This window comes from Pinus tabuliformis, chromosome Q (assembly GCF_031772625.1).
Source record: "Pinus tabuliformis cultivar Carrire ecotype Pingquan chromosome Q, CPIR1, whole genome shotgun sequence".
Lineage (NCBI taxonomy): Eukaryota > Viridiplantae > Streptophyta > Pinopsida > Pinales > Pinaceae > Pinus > Pinus tabuliformis.
Window position 1 is genome coordinate 701,408,632 of NC_142296.1, and position 26,863 is coordinate 701,435,494.

The following is a 26,863-nucleotide window of genomic DNA, read 5'->3' on the forward strand; positions in this document are numbered from 1 at the left end:
ATATTAATATATACAAATACATATTTCCATTAATAAAATTAATACATCATTAATAAATAATTAATAGATTTATAAATTAATAAATAATTAATAGATTTATAAATAAATAAAAATATTACATCTCTAGTAAATATATAATTCAAAATAAATAGAAACATAATCCATTCATGAAAAACTCGACATAATTAATTGATAAAAAATATTTTTATATAGATTAAGATACAATATCATAATAATCAGAATATGTGAATCCCATAAAATAATGGAATGAAGTATACGTCCAAAAAATGTAAGATAAGATTTAACGAACTCTAAGCATAACGTTGTTTTGGAGTATACCTGCCAACAATTCTTCCATTGGTCTTGTTTTTTTCGTAACCTTGCAAAATACAATAAAGTACTTATTAATTTTTTTCATTAATTTAAAATTATATAAATTTTTAAAATAAAAACCATAATATTTAAAATAATATTATTTTAATTCAATTTTTTATAATTTTAATTTTTTTATTAAAATTAACAAAATATAAATATAAATATAAAAAACTTATAATTATATCTAAAACACCAAAATGTATTAAATTATTTTTTTAAATACATTTTACATTAAAATGTATAGAAAATTATAAACGCTAACATTATTTAACTATTTTATAATTTAGTAATTTTGATTCTAATTTAATAATATTTTTTTTATAATACATATCCCAAACTAATTATTAGTTGTTCGTTTTTTCAAAAATACATATTTTTGGCGAAAGAATAAATATGTCGTTTTAAGTAGATCAAGCGATTTTATTTTTATTAATAATATATTTTTCAAAATAAAATTTCAAATTCAAATAAGAAACCCTCATTAAGTAATAATACAAATGGTGGGTGGGTTAAGTAATAATACAAATGGTGGGTGGGCTAAGTAATAATATAAATGGTAACACCCACTATGATAGCTTAATTCAAAATGACCATTTTGGAAAGTAAATTGAAAAATTTTATGTTCAAATATCATGCATTAAGATAACAAAAAAATTAATGTAAAGAGTAATATTATTCAATTAATAACTAACAAGATAGAAGATTTAGTATGTACATTTTGTAGAGTCCTCACTTGGTCTTTTGACATTGTCTTTACTTGCACACCAATTACTCAAATGCATCAGTCATACCATAGGTCGATACCCAAGGGCACAAATTTGTGGTTAGGCGGAAACACGATGGGTAATGAAAATACCTTGTGAATCACGTTCCATAAGGTTCCCTTTGTGCAAGGAGGAGTGGTGAGGGATCTTGTGTACTGGTAATATTTTCATCTACCAAATTTAATGTGGATTGGATTCAACAGGCCCAGGTGTTCCTCTGGTGGTTCCATATCTGCAATGCCCTTGATTTCATCCATTAACTGTTCATTATACCCAAACATAGTCAACATAATATAATAACAAAGCAAAATGAGATTTATATACAAATATACCTCTACGAAAAACGTGTTAGCAATGCCAAACTTCTAAATAATTCTAATCATGATAATTCAGTCATCCTGCGCTTGTTGCACCAAATGGATTTATAATGGATGCATGTTTCAATGCAAAACCCTTTTGCAATGCCTAAATAGCAAAAGGTAATTTAACATAAGGGATTGAAAAGAGGATTTTGAGATTGTATTGTTTTCCATCTACAACGTACTCAACTGGAGTATGCCAATGGCTTTGATGTAGTGTGAATCTTTTCCCTTCTATCTCAACACTGTCAGTGCCTTCCAACCAGATCACCTAGTGCAACACAACCATAGATGTGAGAGAGAATCGAGCTTGAAACCTTTAGATCGAAAAAGTATTAAAGGAAGAATTAGAGGAAATTTCAGCCTAAAAGTGCCCATGAAATTTTCATGTAATTTCCTTGTCAGAATATGTTAATGGAAATCAAAATCATTTAAAATTAAAAAGAAGTACACGTAAATATTTTGGAGGGAAAGAAAAAACTACTTTTTTTAATTGTATTTTTGGCTTATATCCTTATAGGTTTACTCAAATTTCAAGTGTAGACACCTATTAGATAAAACATTAAATTCCACATCCAATGAGTATCCATTATGTATACTTTTGAGAAGACCAACATGTTAGTGTTGGTATCTTCATCCATCCATCAGTGATCAAATTTCTCTTTTTGCATGCATATTAGGTGTCCCATGTGATCAGCTACATTCCATTAGGTCATGGATCAACTGATGGTAGTGGTTCATTGTCAATTTCTCTCATGTCATTTACCTGCTAGCCTATTTTCACATGTTCGGGTCATTTACAATCATTTTTTGTCATTACATTTGCAAAAGCCATTTTCAGGATTTTAGGCCTCATTAGGTCTAGGGTTTGCCACCATGGTCATCAAAAACTCAATAAATGGTCAGCAGGCACATGAGGAGGTCTAATATGTTCATAAAATTACAAATTCACTGATGATATGCTTCATAAAGGAGAGTTTTGAGGTAAAAATAGGGTTTTTTCCATTTCATGTACAAATTTTATGTAATTTCAATGTTTCTATATATAATAAGTTCGAGCTACTACCCTTGTTCACCTTGCCAAACTCCAACCACTGCAAGAAACAAAAACATCAATGCATCAATTCATCAAGTGATCAAGAAGAGTCAAACTGCAAAATGAAAAACAAAGTTTTTAAAAGCAAAGTGAATAAGACTTTTGAAAAGTGGGTTTGTAAATGAAAAATTAAAACCAAGGGGATATAAAGTTCTTCTTTATGTTTGAAAGTCTTCATTTTGTGCAAGAGAGTGAGCTAAAAGGAGAAAATTGGGTTTGTGGAAGAAGGAGGCGAAATTAAGCAAAAACCACGAATTTTTACGGTGCTACGCACCTGACATAGGTTTTTCATTGGATTTTGGTCGTGCACTACGTATACAAAGTGCGCTACACACCTAGGAGGCAGTGCTACACACCTGCCTGTTGAGCTCCAAATCAAATTTCATCGCCTTCCTCTGCCTCCAAATTCACAAGTAACCTCTCAACAAGTAAGTAAAGCCTCACATCTGGTCTAGCAAGGGATTTTTTCATCTATGGTGGTGATTTGTGTGTCTAAAAAGTAAACCCTAGCTGTCTCTAAAATTGTCTTGCCAAATTTGCATAGGGTTTTGTTTTCTATTGTTTAATTCCCCTTTCATTATCTTCCTACACTCCATTCCCTTCCCTTGCACTAAATTTCCCTAAAACCCTTCCTCTTTCCCTCTCCCAAAATCATTGGCACTCACTCCCTATTACCAAACCCTAAGCTCTATGCATTGTTCCTGAACATTAACCCTATACATTCCCAAAACCCTAATTCCCATTTCCTATTCCCTCATTACATTCCTTCCACCATCAAAACCCTCATTTACAGTCATACTATCAGTCAATCCCTCATTTCCCAAAAGAAAAACAGCAGTCACCCTACTCACCCTCATACTTTAAAAATCTCTTCATACTCATCATTTTTCACTCCAAATTTGCAAGTATGGAGACAGACTCAGCATATGAGAGGGATGATGAAACTATCAGTGATTCTTCCCAAGAGGCTCATGCACCAAGAAAACCACATAAAGGAGGAAAACATATCCGGGAGGAGCCCAACACTCTTACAGAGTTACTTGCTTGCCCTCTTGCAGTAACCTGTTTTAAACATCAGTCTTGTTACCAGTTTTGTGAAATGGTGGAGAGGGTGAAATATCACCCTTAGATTGCTAGGTTATTTGTTCTTCATCTTCACCACGGCTAGGTGAATCTAGCTGCTGTCTCTTTCACCTTGACACCTGAAACCATAGCAGCAACAACAGGCATCCCTAATGTGGGTGAATAGTGGAATAAGGGGCAGCATGTGGGCAGAGAGCATTATGAGCCTTACATCAAGGCTAGTTATCAGAGGCAAATCAGTAGGGTCTTTCCTTTCAAATACTTGCAAGATACTTATGCTCCACTCATGAAACTCATCATCAAGTATTTTACCTGTGAGGGGAGGTTTTCCTGTCTATATACATACCATGTCAGATTGCTGATGCATTTCACAAGAGTGAGGATGATGAACCTCCCATACTTTATATGCAGGAATATTGAGAAGATGGCTCATTATGTGCAAAGGAAACCTCTTCCTCAGCAGTTCAGTAGCATTTACCATTTCTCATTGATTAAAATTGTTGTTTTTCATCAGCTAAGCTTGTTGAATATTTCATGGGATACTTTCATTGCACATGAGGTTTTCAAAAGCCCTTAGGTGACTCCATCGGTGCTTCAAGAGGAAGGAGGGCCTTCAAACCAGCCAGATGTTCATGAGACTAAAACTATAGGTGTGCCAGTGTTTGTCACTTATGAGAAAGGCACAAGGAGACTATTTGCAGCTGCCAAACGAGTATTATCTCCACCAGGGGTGGAAGGGGTCTCGTTTTCTTCACCGGATCATAGGCAAATGCTATCTTCACCTAGGGTGAAAGGGGCTTTGCCTTCTTCTTCAACAGAACAGGTACAGGACAAAGGAAAGCAACAATTGCATGATGAGGGGCCTTCTGAAGGGCAAGACAGAGATTTTGTCTTGGTTGAGGAGGATGACATTGATTTGGGCCCTCAAAGCTCAAAACTCAAGGATGTGATCATCAAGGAGAAAGAAGCTGAGATCCAAGCCTTGTCACTTGACCTTGAGAGGGCTAAATGGATCATTAACTTCCTTGAGCAAGAGAACAAGTGACTGGAGGACAAACAAACTATCATGGAGCTGCAAACCATAAGGGAAAACCAGCAAGTGGCAAAAAGAAGGAAAATCAAGCTGACTTCACTAGAGCAAGAAATAGAGGCTGACTGAGAATCATGGTTGGAAAGAGTGAATATCCACCTTGAGAAGCTTCTTGATAAGGCTAATAAGGAGAAGAAAATGTTGTGCCATATGGCCTATCACTACTTGACCCGGAATAAAATTTGCAAAACAAGGGTGAAGAGGTTAAAGGCCAAACTAAAGAGAGCTTTGAGGAGCAAAAAGGAGCAAGATAAGCTCAAGATCTTGGCTGAAGCATCATTGGCCTAGCATAGCACATAAAAAGGATCACTCATGCCAAATTTCAAGAAATTTGGTGAAGTTTTTGTCATTTTTGAATTTTTTGAGGCAAAAAACAGGTTTTTTCAGCAGGTGCGTAGCGCCACCAGTGCTACGCTTTTGATGGGGGCCTCCATTTGCAAAAAACTTTACATTTTTGGAATCACCATGAAAAGTTATGCATGCTCAGAAATGGCTGAGAAGTTTTGACAAGTTCTGGACCTCCAAAAGGGCCAAAAACACCCAAAAAGTGCCCTTTTTGCCATTGTTTTTCCACACAGGAAGTAGTCTTGGGAGTTTGCATTTTTGGAGGGGCAAATGGACTCAAAATCAAAAAATTCAAGTTGTCCCAGAAAGTAGACTCACCAAGCTTTCTAATTTGCTATTCTGCACCTGATTTGGACTTCGGGAAGCCTTCCAAAACTGGCCTGGAAAAAGCGCTATGCATAGAATCAGTGGCACTACGCATAGGAGAAAAATTTGCCAGTTTTGCCTGTTTGCTCAGAATTTCGCCTAGTTTTCTACCAGTTTGACTTTTTCTTCTCTCTTTGGTAAATTCATGATGTAATATGATGTAACTTGATGTACTATGATGTAAAAATGATGAAAAATGACTTAAGGAGGTAGATACATCAATTTTAGGTGGTTTTGAACTGAATGAATCAGTTTCCATAGTTTTAGAGGAAAGCTGTTCCACTGCCTATTTTTCAGTTCCTAGTTTAGATCTTGTTGAAACAGCTCCTTGACTCATGGATTCGACCCCTAATGGCTAGCATAGGTGTTTTGATGCCTATATCTTGTACTTTCTTACTCATTTGTCAAGGTTGGACTCTTGTGGATGCATTGAGCACTATTGTACATCACTTCTGCAATTTGGCATGGAAATAAACCAGGGTTTTGCAGCATTTTGTGGGTTTCTTGTGGTAATGTGAATTAGCATTATTTTCTTCTCTATAATTCAGTTGATCTTATGTTCATGTGTGCCATCATCTCTCTTATTCTGCATAACTAAATGAATCAAGTGTAAAAGGCAGAATTCATTGGTGTTTCAGTGCTCTGCCTTAATGTTTATTTAGTTTTACATGTTTTCTATTGTCTGAAGAGGACTCATGACACTTGCATGCCCTGTCCAGCTCCTCACCAGTCTTTAGACTCACCATTACACTCATTTCAAAGTGCTAAAACACTTGCCTACCTCGCCCCACAGAAACCTCTGCAAATCTGTGTTGATTTCCTGGACCCAAAGCTGCCTTCCCCATCTGATCCAGCAACCAAACATTAAAATCAAACAAATTCCTTTGAGCAAGCATACCTAGCCTAAAATTAGTTTTTATATCAGTCATCTCAAGCCTTATTTGCTAAATTTTCATTGAGAGTGACAAGGAGAGAGCCCTCTCCCGACCTAGTAGGGCTAGCTACTAGGTTAAGCATGGTTTGATGTTACCCTAGACTTGCCTTTCTTAGCCTGAGGTAGATTTAGGCCCTAACACGACATTTATAAAAATTGAAGATACATTAAAAAACAAGTTGAACATGTTTTTTTAATGTATCTTTAATTTTTATCAATGTGGGTCTTCTCAAAAGTATGCATAATGGTTACTCGTTCGATGTGGAATTTAGTCTACATTTGAAATTTGAATAAACCTAAAATAAGATAAGTCAAAAATACAATTAAAAGAAGTAGTTTTCTTCTTTTCCCTCCAAAATTCATAACTCTTATTTTATTATTTTAACTATTATTTTAATATTTTTCCTTAGGAGGCCACTTTTAGGCTAAAATTTCCTTTAACGGTTCCCTTACTAACCATGATGTTGTGGCCTCTATTGACAAGAGTTGCTTTTATAGGATGATAGATTCTACGAATATTTCCCAGGTCTAGATAAATTATGGCATGTCTCTTCACCACATCGATGGGAGACTGATGTGCCTTGTTCTTGTAAGCCTTACATTACTCCTTGAACTCCCCCAAGTTCTCAAGCCCCTTCAAACCCTCCTTGTACTCAAACTCCCTCTCATCCTCTTTCCATTCACGCCAACAAAATTGAGTCCTAGATTAATCTCTGCAAATTTCTATACAAAATTTTAGAAAAACAAAATTATAAATGATATGAGACGAATTATCAACTTCCTCAATTTGGACCCCGGAGATGAAGACGACTAGAGAAAATGAAATAAATGTTAGTATTATAAATAGTGCCATAGTAAGGAAGCGAAAAAATAATGGGTTGGACAATAAAGTTTAGGTGGAGAGAGGCAATATAGAAAATGAAATAACATAAAACCCAACCATTGAAGCTTACTTGGTAGTCAGTTGGATTCCTCAATCGTTGTGTCTACTATTTATTTCCTCGTTTGCGAGAAGAACGAGTTGGTGTGGAATGTGATATAGTGGGAAAACAATAAAAATAATAGAATTTCCTACAACGTTTGTCAATGACTAGGTCGTCTTGTTCTTCTTTTCTCTTAATGCATATTCTTAAAGGTCGTTACAGTCATAGTTACTAAATTCAAATACAAATTTGAATTCAATTCGATAAGGAATTTTTTTATTACTTAAAATTCAAAACCAAAAAGAAAAAAAATTCAATACTATACATCTTACATCCTTAACCTCAAATCAAATATTTTGATATAGCTTTGGGAAATGAAAGATAAATCCCTTACCATTTGAAAAATAACTTATATCATTCATTGGAAAGAATAAACCTTTATTTATTTATCATATCAGAGAAGAAAATTACACTAATTTGACCCTGATCCAAACACCTATTTTAACAATATTACACCCATTTATCTTCCTAGAAAATCCATTTTTTTTTTTCAAGTTGTTTGTGATCCTCCATGATTGACCTGTGGCTTGAGGAGCATCAACGCAGGGACATATAAGTCGTCAAAATCACTTGTGGATTGCACCCGGCCTGGGCCACACTAGCCCTTAGCTCACTGGATTTTTTAGCATCTCTCCTCCCACTAGCACAGTGCACAACCACCCCCCGTGAGGTTTGATCCTGGGTCACCTAGCTTACGAGGCTCATCCTCAACCAGTTGTGCTAGTGGGACTTTACCACTTTCTAATTATTAATATAAAAAAAAATTACCATGTTTTGTTGGTTTAAAAAATCTAGATAAAAGAAGTGATTGGGTTTTGAAGTAAATGAAGCTCTCATTTTTTTATGATAGGCAAACAATTTTTGTAGCATTATTTCATGATTATGCTCATGAATTAATAATTAAAACCTAAATCTCTCCTTGTATATTAGCCTTCCCGTGGATCCCATATATTATCATAGTTTTAAGAAATTTATTATGTTATCAATTATGTTAGCTTCACTCTCATAATAAAACAATTATAAATCCAAAATTATAATTAAATAAATCAAATCTTGAGAATTAGGAGTTAGTTCCTCAAACTAGGGAGTTTAGTTAGGATGAGAGATTCTCTCCAACTAGTTCTCCTAGATTAGTGTTTTGTTGAGAATATCTCTCAACCAAGTTTGTTCAAGATAGACACACTATCTTGAAACAACTTGCTTATGTATTTATATGTATCATAAACATTATTTAATAGAATGGAAATTCATGAGAATGAGAGACTACAAGAAAGTCTCTCATGCCTTTTCCGCCATGTCTGGTTTTTGTATATGTCTGCTATTTGTTTTATGAGTGTGTATTATTTGTTTATTAGTTTCTTCAAATTATCTTGGTCCAATTAAAGTAAGGTTGCACATTCTAGTAAATCCAAAACATAGACAGGAGAAGGGAAACACACTTGACCCTTAATTTCGGTACCTGCGTTGAAGAGCGTTGGAGGGCAGAGTCCATCCACTTCCTAAGGATGTTGTTCATTGTTTCTCATGGTGCACTAGTCAACTACTCATTCATTGATTGATCAAGTGATCTACAAGTCCTCTCCCTCATGCATAATTTAGACTACATAAATGAATTACAAGTCCTCTCCCTCCTTTCTAATTCAACGAACAACCATCGATGCCAGTTCACCCAGAGTGAGTAACAATAGTATGATTCCTTTCTAAACTAACTATTTCACTTGCATGATGCATCAAATCAAATTTAACTGTATTGATGATCGAATAGAATAGAATTGCCAATTTTTTGAGCTTTTTAGCTTAATTCAGCCGAATTTGGAAACTATAGTTACAGTGATTGTTGTGTTGCAAAGGGCATGTTTATGCCTTTATTTCATAAAATAAATTTTATTTATGTCAATTGGTTGGAAATGGTCCTATGAGTATCATAGAAGCAGCCACAACCATGAAGGAAATCTTATTAATGCATGGGAATCGATTAGATCATATATGAATGTTGTTGTAATTTTCCATGTATCAATTGATATTAGAAAATATGGCGTCTTTAAATCATTAAATGATTTGATAAGTAATAAGTAAATTCTATGTTTGAATTATTAAATATTTTTATAGATAATAAATAAATATTTGTATGTAGATTCTATATAATAATGTTAATAAAAGCTTAATTTAAATAATAAATTATGTTATAACATAATATCAAAGCAATATGAATAGCTTATGGAGAAACTTCCCAACTATGATTGATGTACAAAGGTGGATTAGTATGTTACGATAGTATTGTGCCATAAACATTATAAAATGTGTCATGGTGCTTATAATTATTACTTAAAGTTATTTCAAACATTATTCATCAAATCAACTAGGAATTATCCAAGTTGTGCATTAAGTTAATCACCTAAATCATCCTCATATAAACATAGAAATGCATATTTTATTGTCTATAACAAAGATTATGTCAAAGAAGCACTTTTATTCATGCTCTAAATTGAATGTATATTGTCACAAGATGAGCTGAAAAGAAACAATTACCTACCTTCATAATGGAGCGTGAAACAAGAGATAACAAATGCATTAATGTTGACAGGAAAAGAGAATGAACCAAAAGATAACGAATGCGTTGATGTTCAGGGGCATTTTTCAAAGTGCTTCAGAGTGGGTAGGGACTTTAGGGATAGAACCAAGAGCCAAAAAGTTTCAAAACGTAGACAACATTATTCAAGGTGCTTCAGAGTGTTGTGGTTGTGCCTTCTTGAAATATGCCCCCTATTTCATGAGGGTGTTGGCTAATAATGATTTCTACAAGACATGAAGAGGTGTGCCTCTTGTAACTTAATTATCTAAATTTATTTATCCGTTACCATGTTGTGGATGTAATTATAATGGATGCCTAGCAAAAAAAAAATTACCCTATTTTATATTTACATACATAAATTCAAAAATTTTAAAGTAGGGATATAGAAAATGAAAGTTAATATAAACCAAATATTGCTCAATAAAAGCATAATAATTACATGTTATCTATGTAAATAACAATGATATAGTGGATATCAATTTTAACGTTGTTGATCGTAGCACTACTGGGACTCCAGTGCTTGGCGACTCGATAGCTTTCGGCCTTGAAAACCTCAATAGGCCTCTCGGTTCTCGCCTGGGGGCTGCCCTCGATTTTCTAGGGTGCCTAGTTGACCTCTCCCTCTCCCATGGAGGAGTAGGACGATGGCCCTGGGGATCTTTCTTTTAAATACATGGTAACCGGTCGCCCATCGAATCAAGAATCCTTCTTCACTAAGTTGGATTCCAGCACAACCTTCCACTCTTCCAAATCAAACCCTGAAGCTAGGGCTAAGAGGCTGGAGAAAGGAAAAAACGTTGAGATTCATTCGGCCAAAGGTACCACCTCTGTTATTCCTCCAAAAATGGAAGCTAACACCATAGAGCCTCAAGGGCAACAAGAAAGAATGAAATCAAGGAGTAACTACAACCCAAAAGCCAAAAATATTCCAGAGTTCGAAATCCAAGACCCAGGGGTAGCTATTTACAGATATTGTATGCAAGAACACGCAATAATCTGCAAATTCATGGGCATCTCGCCCACAGAAAAAGCCTTGAACTGGTGGATCCAAGACAAATGGAAACCAAAGGGGGAAATCAGACTTCAACTAGGTTCAAAGGGGTTTTTACAATGATTTTCGACCTCTTAGAAGATAGAGATAGGATATTTGAAGGAGGTCCCTACTTCTTTAACTCAGTAGGACTGTACATGAGATTTTGGAAAGAAAACTTCACTCTTGAAAAAGAGGATTTCACAAGATTCTCAGTCTGGGTGCACCTCTACTCCCTTCCAATGGATTATTGGACTCCTTCAGTCCTCAAAGGCATCAGAGACCAACTAGGACAATATATAAAAATGTTTTAAGGCACATGACGCAGCCACTATGTCTCCTATGCCAGAATATGTGTGTATACTGATGCCTCTAGAGCCCTCCCAAAAGCCATAAAACTATTTTTTTAGGGATGAAGTCTAGCTCCAAAGCATAGATTAAGAACATATCCTGATGACATTATCTGCAACATTGAGTATGGTATTAAGGACCTTCCAGATAACGTTAAGGAATCTATTATGCAAGATTGCACTGTTTTTCTTAAGAAGGCTAAACTCCCTAAGAAAAACCTTAGCAAAGTTGAGTTTCTTGCCCTTAAGTCCCTGAGAGACAACCCTAACATCCTTGTTCTTAAAGAGGACAAAGGTGGAGTAGTTGTCATTCTTGACAAGCCTGATTATGTCCACAAAATGTTGGACCATCTATCTAACAGTGGAAGCTACATCAAGCCTAAGAAGAATCCCATTAAGTCTATCTCTAAGGAGGTTTCCTCCGCTATTAAGTTCGATCTGTCTCTTAATCCTCTTTCCCGAAAGCTCATTGAGAGTAATCCCCTTACCCCTAGAATCTACAGCCTACCAAAATTCATAAATCTAGGGCCTAGTTGCGACTTATTGTCAAAACAATAGGGGGTCCTACCTATCTTCTTACTGAATTCTTAGCTCAAAAGCTCAAGCCTCTTGTTGGGCGCACTGATTATTTTGTTAAAGACTCTTCTTCCTTTATTCAAGAATGGAGAGATATCAAATTGGAACCGGGTGATTTACTGGTTAGTTTTGACGTTGTTTCCTTATACACCAAAATCCCCATCCAAGAAGCCATTGATATCATAAATCGCATCACTAACCAAGACACTTCCAAGTTAGTTGGCCTCTACCTCACCTCGACTTTCTTCAGTTTCCAAGGTGAGTTTTATGAGAAAACTTGTGGTGTGGCGATGGGCTCCCCTCTTTCCCCTATCGTCGCTAACTTGTTCATGGAAGATTTTGAGACCAGGGCCTTAGCCACTGCTCAATTTTTTCCTAAAAATGGAAGAGGTTTGTTGATGATACATGTGTCATTTGGCCTCATGGTCAAGAGAAACTCAACCTATTTCTTAACCACCTCAATTCTCTATCTGACTCCATCAAGTTCACGATGGAAGTTGAGGTGGAAGGTCACCTTCCCTTTCTCGACATTCTCCTCTCGAGGATGGATGATGGTTCCATTTCTCACCAGGTATTTTGGAAAAAGACTCACACGGAATAGTATCTCCATGCTAGTTCTCATTGTTTTCCGGCTTAGAAATTTGGGGTTCTCATCACTCTTGCTACTCATGCTCTAAGAATCTCAAATGAAAGCCACCTCAAGGAAAAGAAATCCCATCTCCTTGAAGTTCTTCGAAATAATGGGTATAACATATCTCAAAGCCTCAAGGCCTTTCACAAGGCATGCAAAGCGCCTAGTGTGAAATCTTCTCATAACAATCCTATCTCTAAGGTTCATCTTCCTTATATCAAAGGAACCATAGATAGGATTGCCCATATCCTCAAGAAGATGAATGTTTCTTCTTCATTCAAGCCTCTCAATACCATTAAAAATTCTCTTAGATCTATTAAAGACCCTATTGACCATAAGGACTCAAAAGGGGCTACCTTGTTCCCTGCTCCTGTGGTATCCCCTACATTGGAGAAACAGGTAGATCTATTAAACAGAGGATCAATGAGCATGCAGCAGACATCAGACACAATCGCTCCCGCTCATCAGCCTTAGCTGAGCATGCAGAAAAATCGAAGCACCATGTTTGCATTGAAGAATCCAAAGTTATCACTAAAATAGATCATTTCCACCACAAGAAGCTTAGGGAGGCGATTGAGATCGAAAGGCACACCAGAAATCTTAATAGGGATGATGGTTGGAAATTGAGTAAGAGCTGGATTCCATCTCTCTCATCATAACTCATCATTCTTCTTTTACTCTCTCCTCTTCTTTTCTTTTTGGTTTATTTTCTTCTGTTTCTGCCTGGTTCCCCCATTTTTATTTATTTTTATTTTTATCAATTTTTATTTATATATTTGTTCATTTAGTTATATATATATATATATATATATATATAGACACACACACACACACTCTCTTATTTGTTTTAATTTATTTTAGATTCATTTTTGATTGATTTAATATTTTTTTACTATTTTTATTTAACAACTATTTGTAACTAAATATAGAATATTTTTCCTTACCTCTAGTCCCTAAATAATTATTTTCTTTACCTTCTAACTAAGCCACCAACAACTAATTTTAATGGCTAACTCTGGGCAATGCTACATCCTTACTATTTATTCCTTTTGATCTATGGATTTCTCACCTCGTCCTGAGGATGAACAACATTAGTTGGTTCAAAACGTCGACCAAATCCTAACTATGTGATTAATCTGAAAGACTTTCTTGAACATATCCCTTTCCGTTGTAGGAAATTCCATGAGCATGGACACCTATTCAGGGATTGTCCACAAAACAAAATGCCTCAAAACATTGAGCAGGCCAGCAAGAAAAAGGATAGCGAGGGCTTTACTAGAGCAAACACAAGAAATAAAAATAGCAGGAAAAATAATACAAAGAAGGAACAATAATAGTTAGCCAACCAAAACCAATTTGAGGCTCTGAACAATCTACAAGGACATACATTACCGAGTAACCCAACATAGGACAAAGCAAGATAAGAAATGCAAACCGCAACAAACCAGGAACAAGAGGACAGAGGCTTGGGTCACAGCAATAGGGAAGATGAGAACTCACAGGAAGACATAGAAATGGAATAGATATTTACATATGAAACCCCAGAGGAAAGTGCCATAGAAGAAGCACTAGAAGGAGTAGACCTCGTATCAATAGCAGAGGAATGGAAGACAAATGGACTAGCGGCAATCCTAGAAGATCAACTCCAGAAAATAGAAGGAGCCTATCTCCTCCAAGAGGAACTAAAGCACAGCTCAGATCATCCACCATCTAAAAGAAACGCAACCAAAGGTATCCTGGAAAACATAACAATGGGAAGGTATAATCCAAAAGGCCAAAGCCGCAAAATGGGAAGGAAAACCACCAGCCATCTTCTTCAAGAACTGGGAGCCAGACTCATCAATGAAGTAAAGGTAAAGGCCCTAGCCCTAACCCCCACTCTTTACCAATGAATTTCATCACTTGGAATATTAGAGGACTTAATGGTCTAGGAAAGAAAAGAATCCTGAAAAATAGAATCCTTGTTGATAAACCTAATATCCTCCTCATTCAAGAAACTAAACTTGAGTTAGCTCACCTTCCTCTCCTAAAAAAAATACTTTCAAACACTACAGTTACATAGCCAATTTTGCCATCGGATTGACAGGAGGAATAATGACCATGTGGAAAACCTCGTTTTACAATCTCATCTCCTCTGTCGCAACTCATCACTCCATCACCACTATATTGAGAATCATTGGTTCCAATGAAAGCATCTGTGTCACTAATATCTATGCCCCCCATAAAACCACAAATCGAATCAAGATGCTTCAAAGTATTTCCAATCTATTGGAATCCATCCATCTGCCTTTTAAAATCCTCGCAGGGGACTTCAACATGATAATCAATCTAGGGAAAAGAAGGGAGGAATAAGAAAACTTGATAGGGATTCAGAAGCCTTTCTATCCACCATAGAAAGCCTCAGTCTCATAGATATCCCTACAAGTAACGGCACATTTACTTGGAATAATAGAAGAGGGGGAGAAAGACAAATAACTTCTAGACTAGATCGATTCCTCCTCTCAAAATAAGTCTATCTCACCTCCTGGGAAATGGAGGCTAGAATTATCCCTCAATTTGGATCTGATCATTGGTCGATTTCCCTAAAGCTTCACATCTCACCTGGCCCAAACAACAGGCCTTTCAGATTCGAATATTTTTTGTTGGAGCACCCAGACTTCTTGGACAAGATGAGAGAATGGTGGAGCAACTCAAGGCCAAGCACCAGAAATAAGATGTATATATTTCAGCAGAAATTGAAAACCATCAAAGAGGAAATCAAAAAGTGGAATAGGGAAACCTTTGGCAATATAATCACCAACAAAAGGAACTTGGAGCATAAAATGGAACTCCTCCAGCAACAAAACATCAATGAGGGTATCATAGATCAAAGAAAACAAGAAGAGCTCAAGCTACAACAAAGTTGGGAGGAAAGGGCATTACAAGAAGAGAAACTCTGGCATCAAAAATCCAAAATAAATTGGCTAAAGTGTGGGGAGAGAAACTTTGCTTTCTTCCATCGAACAATGATCCAACACAGAAGGAATAATAGAATACTAGAACTGAATAATAGAGAAGGAAACCTTATCCATTCTCATGAGGAAATGGAAGAGGAATTAAATTAATACTTCAACACTCTCCTCACAGAGCCAAGGAATGATCAGGTAAGGGATATACAAAAAAATACCAACCACATCCCTGAGATCCTCACTGAGGAACACACAATTCTTATAAGAAAGGTTCCACTGCAAAAGGTGGAAGAAGTAGTCATGAATATGCCCACCGGGAAAGCGCCTGGCCCAGATGGGTTCACCATTGAATTCTACAAAGCTCTATGGCTGGTGTTAAGAAATGAGGTACATGCCTTGGTGGAGGAATCTAGAATCCAAAAATCAATCCTAAAACCCCTCAATGCCACCTTTCTCACTCTAATTGGCAAAGGAGGTAGCATAGACTCCCTAGAAAAATTTCATCCCATAGCCCTCTGCAATGTCATATATAATATTATCTCTAAAGTTTTGGCTAACAAATTAAAAATTATCCTACCTCTCTTGATCTCCCAACACCAAACCGGTTATGTGGAAGGAAGGAAAATTATGGATAACATCATCCTTTCTGATGAATTAATCCACTCTCTCAAAATCCAAAGAAAACCTGGTATGATGATACAATTGGACATGTCCAAGGCTTTCGACAAAATCAGTTGGGCTTACATGAGAGAGGTCCTGGCATCTTTTGGGTTTCACAAAGATTGTATAAAATGGATAAGGGCGATGGTTTCAGGGGATTTTTTCTCAATTCTCCTAAATGGCTCCCCCTCTTAGCCCTTCAATCCCTCTAGAGGCATCCAGCAAGGGGATCCAATCTCACCCTTTCTTTTTATCATAATGGCAGAAGGGCTTAGTCGATCCATCATCACTACTTCTTCTTCCAATTCCCTCTCTGGCCTTAAAATCTACACCTTCGCTCCTCCCTCCATGCACCGTCAATTTTGGATAACACTCTGCTCATGAGTCTCCCTACAACAAAAGAGGCCTTATCCTTCAAATCCGTTCTCTCTAATTTCTCCACTGCCTCTAGCACCTCCATCAATCAAGAAAAGTGCAACTTGTTCTTCTTCAATACCCCTCCAACTATTCAAGGAAACATTGCTAGAATCCTATAATTTCAAAGAAGAAATCTCCTCTCCAGATACCTCGATTTTCCCCTCACTAACATACCCTTGGCTTGATCTACTTGGAAATCTTTGATAAACAAGATGGAAAAAAGTCTATCCAATTGGACCTTTAGATCACTAAATATGGCAGGTCGCCTCGTACTAGTGAAATTGGTATTACAGGCAATTCCTCACTATATGTATTCGACCTTGGCAGCCCCTATAGAAATCTCCAACACAATTAGAAATCTACAAAGGAAATTTCTATGGAGAGGCTTGAAAAAGAAACGGAAGTGGGCTTTGGTTTCTTGGGAAAAAAATGTGTAAAGCCAAAAAATCAATAATATAGTAGATACATCAGTGACTATTAAAGTGTAACGTACTATTATCTAGTGAAAATGTAGTTTGACCCATGCAATCATGCTAGTTTGACCCGTGCAAGGTCTATGATTTACTGCAAGGTCACATTTTAGGTTACATATTAATCATGCAACATATTACTTCTAAATATGCCACTGCTTGTTCATAATTATGATAATAGAGTGATCCAATGACCCAGTTAGAGGTGCGAAAGACACAGGAAGAGAGGTTGATCCTGAATTACAAAACTAATAGAAGTCTTGGTAAACCTTTCCATCTTGGACAAAAGAGCAACAGAACTATTCCTCCTCTCATTAGAAAACAAGAACAAACTATCTATGGGAAAGCCATCTTCCCCAATGTTGGTTACTAAGATTCGAGTGGTGGATAAATCCACCTAAGGAGAAGTAGTGTGATAGGTCAATCTAGTTTTGGATAGGAGGTGGAATTGAAGCGGTAGACTTGGCCAACAGTGAGATGTAGTATAGTGTATCATTGTATCCATGTGAAATGTTAGGTGTATGTTAGTTGTATGAAGTCACTTGTTGGCAGGAACATACATTGTACACTATGTTTACATTCTTCAATATTAGTCATGCTTCCTATTGAATAGAGGTTCTGGTTACAAATAGAGGAATAATCAACCACAGATTGCATTGTGAGAGAAATTTCAGGCATATGCTCCTGTTCATAGCATACGTATCACAATTAAATTATTTTCCATCTCTTATCGTGTTCCAAACTCTGTCCCCCTTGGAAAAGATCACAAATAACTTTAATGGAGTTTTGGGCCACCCATTTACCAACTAACACCATTCATGACCACCTGCCATTGACTCCACGCTGGCCTTATTAAAATTTCATTTTAAATTTGTCTAATTCTCCCAATTATGTTTGTTGTTTCATTATAATGAGACGCAAAGTTGCTGTGGTGTTCTATGTGTGGGATGTAATGATAATTTGAAGGAAGAGATTCGATTGAATTATATGAAATTTAGTATATGGAGATGTCATAGGTTGCCAAAGTAATTTAGTAATAGCATTCACTTATGTTATCCATAGTGTCACATCGTTCCTTTGTAGAGCACATTGGTTTGAATGGGTTGTTGAGCAATTGGGTGTGGTTGGGAGGTCTATTTATTAGCCTGATGTGATGCCTATTGATATTTTTCAAGATCCAGAAATGCATGTTATCACATCACTTCAAATATTTTCAAATCGAAAAGAAAAAGTCTACCTTCACTCACACATTTATTCTATGTCTAATGCGAGGAATATTTTGAATCCACAATATAATAAAGTGGAAATTTATTTTGTTAAAGTAAATTTGGACTTCTCCTTTCATTTTGTATATTAAAATGGCTTTATTCCAAGACTAGTTGGCAAGGTGATACTTGATGCAATTGTTCATGGTATGTTTGGTTATTTTCTTGTCATTTCTTTGTAACTGTGTAGCTCAAATTGATATAAGTGAATGGTTAACAGGTTCCACTAATTTTATCAATTTAAAATAATATAAAATGTACCAATATAAAAAGTATGATATGCATTTCCATAAATTAACTTATTTTAATGTTTGTTGCAGCAAACCAATAATACATGACTTTGTGAGTGTATGTGTCTACATGAAAATAGCTGAGGCTTGCTACTAAAGATACTTGTCTGCATGAAGACACCCAAGCCTGGATACCAAAGAAACATTTCAATTTCATGTGGAGAAGTGGAAAGAACCTAATTCTGGTCAAATTTTGACCCAAATAAAAAACCAACCATTATTGCAGAGATGGTAAGTTGCTCATATGATTCTTTAGAAAATTATTGAGTGTCAATGGCACTAGTGGATGGGGCATTAAAGTCTTGCATAATGATGCAGTTTCCTTATGTAGGGAACAAGTCTCATTGTGGTCTATCAACTCAAAACTCACGTACCATGTAGCTGAAGTCCAAGAGTTTGGCTACCAAGCAATGGGTATCTTCTTTTGTTCACAATTTTAAAGGTTTCAAGTGAGGTGCATCTCGTGGAGGGTCATCCCTCACTCTGTGTTCTCCTTCACCTTCCTTAAAGGTTAGATGTCTTAACTCCTCTAAATTTTCATCATCAAATTCCTTATCTATATTGTCGCAAGAAACAACTTATATCAAGTTGGATTCAAATGTAGGTGTGCAACTCAAATATTTGTGAGTGGGACATAGAAAAGGAGAATGGATATTAGAGAATAAGAACCCCATGATTTATTTTAATGCTGTCGAGATACATTGATCTTCAACTTGAAAACTGAAAGCAATACAATACTAAGTTGTCAATTATCCCCAATCAGAAGTTTGTGGTTTGATTTGCTCCTGCAAATAATAGACTCTAGGGATGCGTCCCAAGGTATGAATAAGTTTATGAACCGAAAGTTTAGGTGGAAGCTTATTTTGTTTCCATATTTCTTTACGGTAATGAATATTCTATTCAGGACTAGAATAACCTTCAAATAGAATAATTGAATTATGATTATGTTCTTAATCCTAAAATCTACTCATTTCAAAAGTAATGAATGCAGGGGAACTTATTTCCAAGCACATGAACTGATTAGGGAAGAAATACATCAATGCTCTAGGTATTCAACAAGCCATCTGCCTCTCTATTTTTATTTTTAGAAGAAAGGTAATATAAATAACAGTGAAATGTCCAAATCATGAGCGGTTCTTGTAATTTTTACAACATGAATATTTGTGTTGGATAATTTGTATTCTTGGAAACAAAAAATGTAGAGATGAAAGTTGACTATATTCCTCTAAACAAGACGGAACAAAATTGAAATGTAATCATCTAGTCTTCTTGTAGTTGTGTAAAATTAGCCACAAATTGATTGATTATTTTGGATCAATATGCCTAAACAATTTTAATTGTGTGCCTAAAGAGGTAAATTCAATCAATAAATTTCCAAATTCTTCTTTGGAATAGGTGCAATTCGACCACTCTTCCAATTGTTCCAATATTAAAACCTGTGTGTAATCCTACATCATACAAAGCAACATTGAGATGGTAAAGAATCCATACCATAGGATTACAATTTGAGAATTTGAAAACTAGACTTACTTGTCAAGTTTCATAGTTTCTATCGCTTAATTCCAGTTTTGACATTTTGAAGAAGATTAACAGTTTTGTGGTAAAAAAAATGGTAGTTGAATTTGTCCCCCATGAAAATAACATTTTAATACTTAAAATATATGCATTTATCAGAGCAGGACTGGAAAATAGTATTTAAAAAATAAATGCATTTATGAGAGAAACAGATTGACCTATTGGGAGTGCAGGTAAGAGGTTGAGGCTATAGAGGTAGAGGCTGCAAGAGCAACAAGAGCCACAAACATCAACATTGCATCCAAAAATGATGCCATCAATAAACATGGTAGAACTAGCGATGCCATCAACATAAATGGTGGACCAACAATTTGAGTTACACACAACACATAGAATGGACAAAGGCAGATCCAAAAATGATGCCATCAACAGACATGGCAGAACAAGTATTGCCATCAACATAAATGGCAGAACCAGTGATTCGAGTTGCAATTTTTCTCTCCAACAACAGAGAGCAGAACACATAGAGTGAACAAAGGTAGAGGTAATTCTCTTTATAAACTATATTTCCTATTTCCATTGTGATTTTTGTGGCACTGCCATTTGCATGGTAGTGTAGGTGGAAGTTACAAGGTGCAGTTACAAGGCGGTGGGGCGATGGAAACAAGGATGAAGGTCCAAGATACTCATGAAAATAAAAAAACATTTAATGCTAGTAAACTAATGCTAACATTACGATAACATTAGTTTCATCACATTTTTGTCAATGAGATCTATGTTATAAGCTAAGATATATGGGTCGAAGAATGGATCATCTACCTCAGGAAGAGGAAAAATAAGATATCCAACATAAACATATGGAAAAATGTAAAATTCCATGTATAATTTTGATCAACATTGGGTTAAAACAATTATAGATCCTTTTGTTATGTTCAGAGACTAATCGACTAACAAAATTTATTACTATAGTCCCTGCAGCACGAAGGGCCGGGACTAATAACATGTGTGTTATATGGGGTGTATTCACCAATGACTTCATAGAATGCTAGTGTTGAATTTGCAAATTTGAATGGTAAAGTATGGTATTTTATTCATATGATATAGTTAAAGTATAATTATTTGGAAAGTTTTCATTTATGGAAATGAATTCATATGGAAGAATTTAAGAAAAAAATTAATTTGAAAATGATTTAAAAATATATATATAATTTCAATCACATTATAAAATATCTATAATATAAAATGAAAAAACATAAAATTATTATTACTCTTTATCGCATCATGGAGTATAGAAATAGATTTTCAGTCAAAATGTTTTGAATGTTTTGAATTTTAATTGTGACAAAAAATTTGTCTAATATTTTGAAATGTTTTTTTTTATAGTTTTTATTATTTTTTTTAAATTTAAAAATATTTTTTGAAATTTCCAAACACAAAAAAAAACTATTTTTTGGTTGGTTGCAAAGTTTGTTTGGACTAAATACTTGTGTTTGGATGTGATATTTACTCATAATAATAATAATAAAATGAAATAAAAAAAAAAAAATTGACACCTAGCACGAAAACATTTGTGTATCAATCATGTGTCTATCAAATCATCTTATCTCTTATAAGCTACAATCAATGGTATATTCTATATGTGAGCCCTGGTAGAAGAGTTTCATGAAATTGGGTTGTGAATCAATTGGAGTTTGAACAACAATTTTAGAAACATAACAAAATCCTCCACGAGTCAATGTTATTTTAAGCAACAACCACTAAAATTAATAAAATGAAATAAAAAAAATAATTAACACCTATCATGACAACATTTGAGTACTGAATGTGCACCTATCAAATCATCTTATCTCTTATAGGCTACAACCGATGGTATATTGTACTTGTGGGCCCCCATATACGTCAATAATAGATGGGTTACACAAAATTGGGTTTTGAATGAATTGGAGCTAGAGCAACAATTTTGGAAACATAACAGAATCCTCCAGGAGTTAGTGTTATTTTAAGCAACATCCTCTAAAATGGGGAATCATTTCACGACATCATATTTTGAAGGATTTTTAATGCAATGATATTTCCGGTCAAATTTTAAAGAAATAATTAATCATTTATTACATATTCTTAATTTATTAACCACAATTTATTATTTATCATTGCAGTCCAGGTTGCTTTGCCAACACAATTATAAATTAAATATTTCATTTTGGCTCCACCTTGTGTACGTTGGAAATAATACTGAGAGGGGGGGGTGAATCAGTATTAGAAATTCAATAATTTTTCATTTCCATATTCAGATTCATATACGCTATTTCAGCTAATGAAACTTGCGTGTATACGCAACTGTGTTTAAGGAAACTAGCATATATCTTGCAGACTTAAGATTCAGTTAATTCTTCATATGTTGATCTTTAATCAGTGCATCAAAACCATATAAATAGTAACCAGGTATAGTAAAAACAGAACAGACAATCACACACAAGAACACAAGATATAAGGTGGAAACCCAATGTGGGTGAAAACCACCTGCTGCAATCGTCTCTATCTTCTTTTTAAATTAGAAACTTCATTTTACAATTTTTGTACTGGTGCAGTCTTATACCAGTACGTAGGCTTCTACCTGTAGAAGGCTACAACCTTCTCTCATTCTCCAGCTTCTCCTAGAAGGGAGCTACAACCCCCTATCTCTTGTACTAGCTAAAATGTTTACTAGTACGCAGATGCCGGCCTACAGAAGGCTCCAACCTTCACTTTTCTTCTAGGGACCATGTTTCATAAATTTTCAGACTGGATCCATCAATAGCATCATTCAATCATCTGCATCAACCAATCTCCTTTTGCACCAACCAAAACTGAATCAACCAATCACTTTGACAAATCTTCAGAATGTTGTAACCAGAATACAGTAACCAAAATACAGTAACCAGAACCCAAGCCAGAACCCAGAACACTGCAACAGCAAACAGAAGTAGCTAAAATATATTTTGTGAGATATACGCTACTTCCTTTTGACAAACTTGCGTGTATACGCACTTTTCTCAAGGCGAACCTGCGTACAGATCTGCAAATCAAAATTAAGATGTATACATTGTTTTAATATGCCGAACCAGCATATATAAGCATCTTTATAAAGTGAACCTACGTACAAATCTGTAAATGATGATTTAAAATCTACAACAATTTCAAACTTCAGTTATACCCAGATCATCATATTTATAGACTACTACATGCGCCAGTTATACAGATAAATGATCAAAACCACATAAATATACTTCACTTCAAGTCTTAAGATCTTGACCCATCCTTAGATGTTATCCTTCATCAAGTGCTAAGGTTCATCCTTGGTTTAGATCTAGCTATGCACCATAACCCAATACCTTGTATATTGCAGATATTCAATTCATGAGTGCCTTTGCCTAATGATCTTCTCTTCCTTTTATAGTCTTAGGCCTTACTCAATACCATGGACCAAAACCACTTAGAACGAATACCTTGGACCAAATACCTGGGTTCAACACTTCGAACAAGACACCTTGGACCAATACCATGGATCAAAATACCATGGACCAAACACCATGGACCAAAACTAATTTTTCCAACATGTATGCGCCTTTCCTTCCGTGAAAGTGCGTGTATACGCCATACGCGCCTTTTGGTCTACTAACCCACGTGTACACGTAGCTTGGTCAATGGGGAACTTGCGTATACCTCTATTTCTTCATTCTGTGAGTCTGAACTGTGATCTATCATCTGAGTGAGTTTCCATCAAGGACAACACCTGTGTCATAGTGCCAAATATGTGTCACAATGCCAACAATCTCCCCCTTTCGACTTGATGGCAACCCCAAGTCACTCTCCCCCTTTGTCATCAAGGGAAAAGGGTTATGCTCCCCCTGAGTACATGCTGAATTCTGTGATATGTTGAAAAGTGTTGATTAAGCTGCATGCTCGAGTCCATGCTCCCCCTGAATATAAGCAAGGTCTGCAAAAAGATGTTCTAAAAGAAGAACATGACTCTATGCATACATCATAAATGATCTTCCTATCACCAATGACTCATACATACATCCATCTCCCAACCAAGTGGGGATATACCAAGTGTTTATACATGTCAAAACAAGAACATTACATCATCCATCCCATGCATAGTGGGGAAACAAAATAGGTCATTTCATGACCTTGACATTAAAAGATATACATGACATAGAGACCAAATATAAGACCATGATAGTTATCAACAACTATCATTAGCAGCATCTGTCAATCACCATCCAGACCAGTAACCATGATCTCCCCCTGAACATGTTCCACCTGAATCAAAAACAATTGTGAATTTGTACCAAGATCTTCTAAGATAATGCCAACAATGCATTATTAGAAGTATATGCTCCCCCTGTGCCAGATGATCACTGTCAAACCCATATCAGACTCCTTTCATCCTGAGTCTGGCCCATTGTTTTCTTCAAACCAACATATACGTGACTGTATCCACAGCAACTGGCGTATGTACATGGATACACTTCCTGGAACTCGCGTATAACCACTTTTCTCTGAAATAGATAAGTTTTAACAGCAAGATGATGCATCAAGTACTCCCAGCTTCTGTCTGAGATATTCAAATGTCTCTCTGGGCAGTGGTTTGGTGAATATATCAGCAACCTGTTCTTTGGAGGGAACATGCTCCAATTTTACCTTTTGTTCAAGCACTTGTTCACATAGAAAATGATATTTGATGGGTATGTGCTTGGTCTTGGAATGCATGACTGGATTCTTTGAAATACTAATTGTACTTGTATTGTCACATAGAATGGAGATGGGTGGAGTACATGTGATCTGAATGTCTTGCAATGTTTGCATCATCCAAAGGAGTTGTGTGCAGCAAGATGCAACAACCACATATTCTGCTTCAGCTGTAGATAATGCAATTGAACTTTGTTTCTTGCTGAACCAAGACACCAATCTGGAACCCATATAGAATGCACCACCACTAGTGCTTTTTCTGTCATCAACGCTTCCTACCCAATCTGCATCTATATATGCATGAAGTGTAAGATCTGTATCTCTAGGATACCATAAACCAAAATTGTGTGTTCCTTGAAGATATTTGAAAATCCCTTTGACTGCCTAAAGGTGTGATTCCTTTGGATTGGCTTGGAATCTTCCAACTATTTCCACTGCATGCATGATGTCTGGTCAGGTACCTATTAGATAAAGAAGACTACCAATCATGGATCTGTAGGTTGGTTGATGTACTGTTGCTGATTCATCATTTGAGCTGAGACTGCATCCTATTACCGTAGGGGTACATACTGGTTTAGAATCTTCCATGCCATATTTTTTCAAGATCTACTTGAGATACATGGTTTGTAACAGAAAAATACCATCTTTCTTTTTTTGAACTTGTAGACCAAGAAAATATGTGAGCTCACCAAGCAAGCACATTTCAAATTCTTGCTACATTACCAAAGCAAAGTTTTGACTCATGGCTTCTTCATTACTACCGAAAATGATATCATCAACATACACAACAAGTATTATCAATTTATTATTGTCAATCTTTGTATATAGATTGCTATGAGCTAATCCTTTTGAAAAACCTTGTTGATGGAGGTATTTGTCAAGACGATAATACCATGCCCTTAGAGCTTGTTTTAGACCATAGAGAGCCTTTCTGAGTCTACATACAAGTTTTGGATCATTTCCAAGGATGAATCCATCTGGTTGCTCAATATATACTTCTTCTTCTAAGTCCCCATTAAGAAAGGTAGATTTTACATCCATTTGGTATACTTTGAATTTCTGAAAACTAGAAAGAGCAAGGAACATTCTTATGGCTTCAAGTCTAGCAACAGGTGCAAAAGTTTCTTCAAAATCTATACCTTCTTGTTGAGCATATCCTTTACAAACAAGTCTGGCCTTGTTTCTAATAACTTCACCATTTTCATTCAGCTTGTTTTTGAATATCCATTTGGTTCCTATGATATTCTTATCATGAGGTCTAGGAACTAATTCCCAAGTATTATTCTTTTCAATTTGCTCAAGTTCTTCATTCATGGCCTTGACCCAACATTCATCTTTGCATGCTTCATTTACATTTTGAGGTTCGATGGAGGAAAGCAATGCTAGATAGCTTGAAGCTTCTGTAATAGTTCTTCTTGTCTGCACACCTGCCTCTTTCTGTCCCAAAATTTGAGTCTCTGGATGATTTTTCTGAACATACCTGGATGGAGTCTTTTCTTCTGCCGTTATCTGTTCTTCTGGTGCTTCATTGGTTTCTTCTTCAGAATTAATTTGATGTGATGTGGAAGGATAATCCTCATCTTTTCCACAATCTTTGGTTTTTACATGCTTTGGATTTTTGCATGCTTCATCAACCACAACATCAATACTTTCAATAATTTTTCCAAGTCTTTTATTATTACACTTATATCCTTTACTTCGAGAAGAGTAACCAAGGAGAATGCCTTCATATGCTCTGGGTTCAAACTTGCCAAGTTTTTCATTAGTCCTTTTGATGTAACATTTTCTTCCAAAAACTTTGAAGTATTTTACAGTATGAGTCTTACCATACCAAAGTTCATGAGAAGTTTGAGTGTTGTTTACCCGAATGTTTGTTTTGTTTAGAATAGTGATGGCAGCGAATGCAGCTTCACCCCACAAGGTTGTAGGAGTTCTAGATTCATCTAGCATAGCATGAGCCATTTGTTGAATAGCTCTGTTCATCCTTTCTACCACTCCCTTTTGCTGAGG

General features: G+C 35.8%; 1 pseudogene; it reads right to left on the reverse strand.

Moving 5' to 3' along the window:
• Positions 1-1,051: 1,051 nt before the first annotated feature.
• LOC149221481 (alpha carbonic anhydrase 7-like) lies at positions 1,052-11,698 on the reverse strand (annotated as a pseudogene).
• Between the last annotated feature and the right edge of the window lie 15,165 nt (positions 11,699-26,863).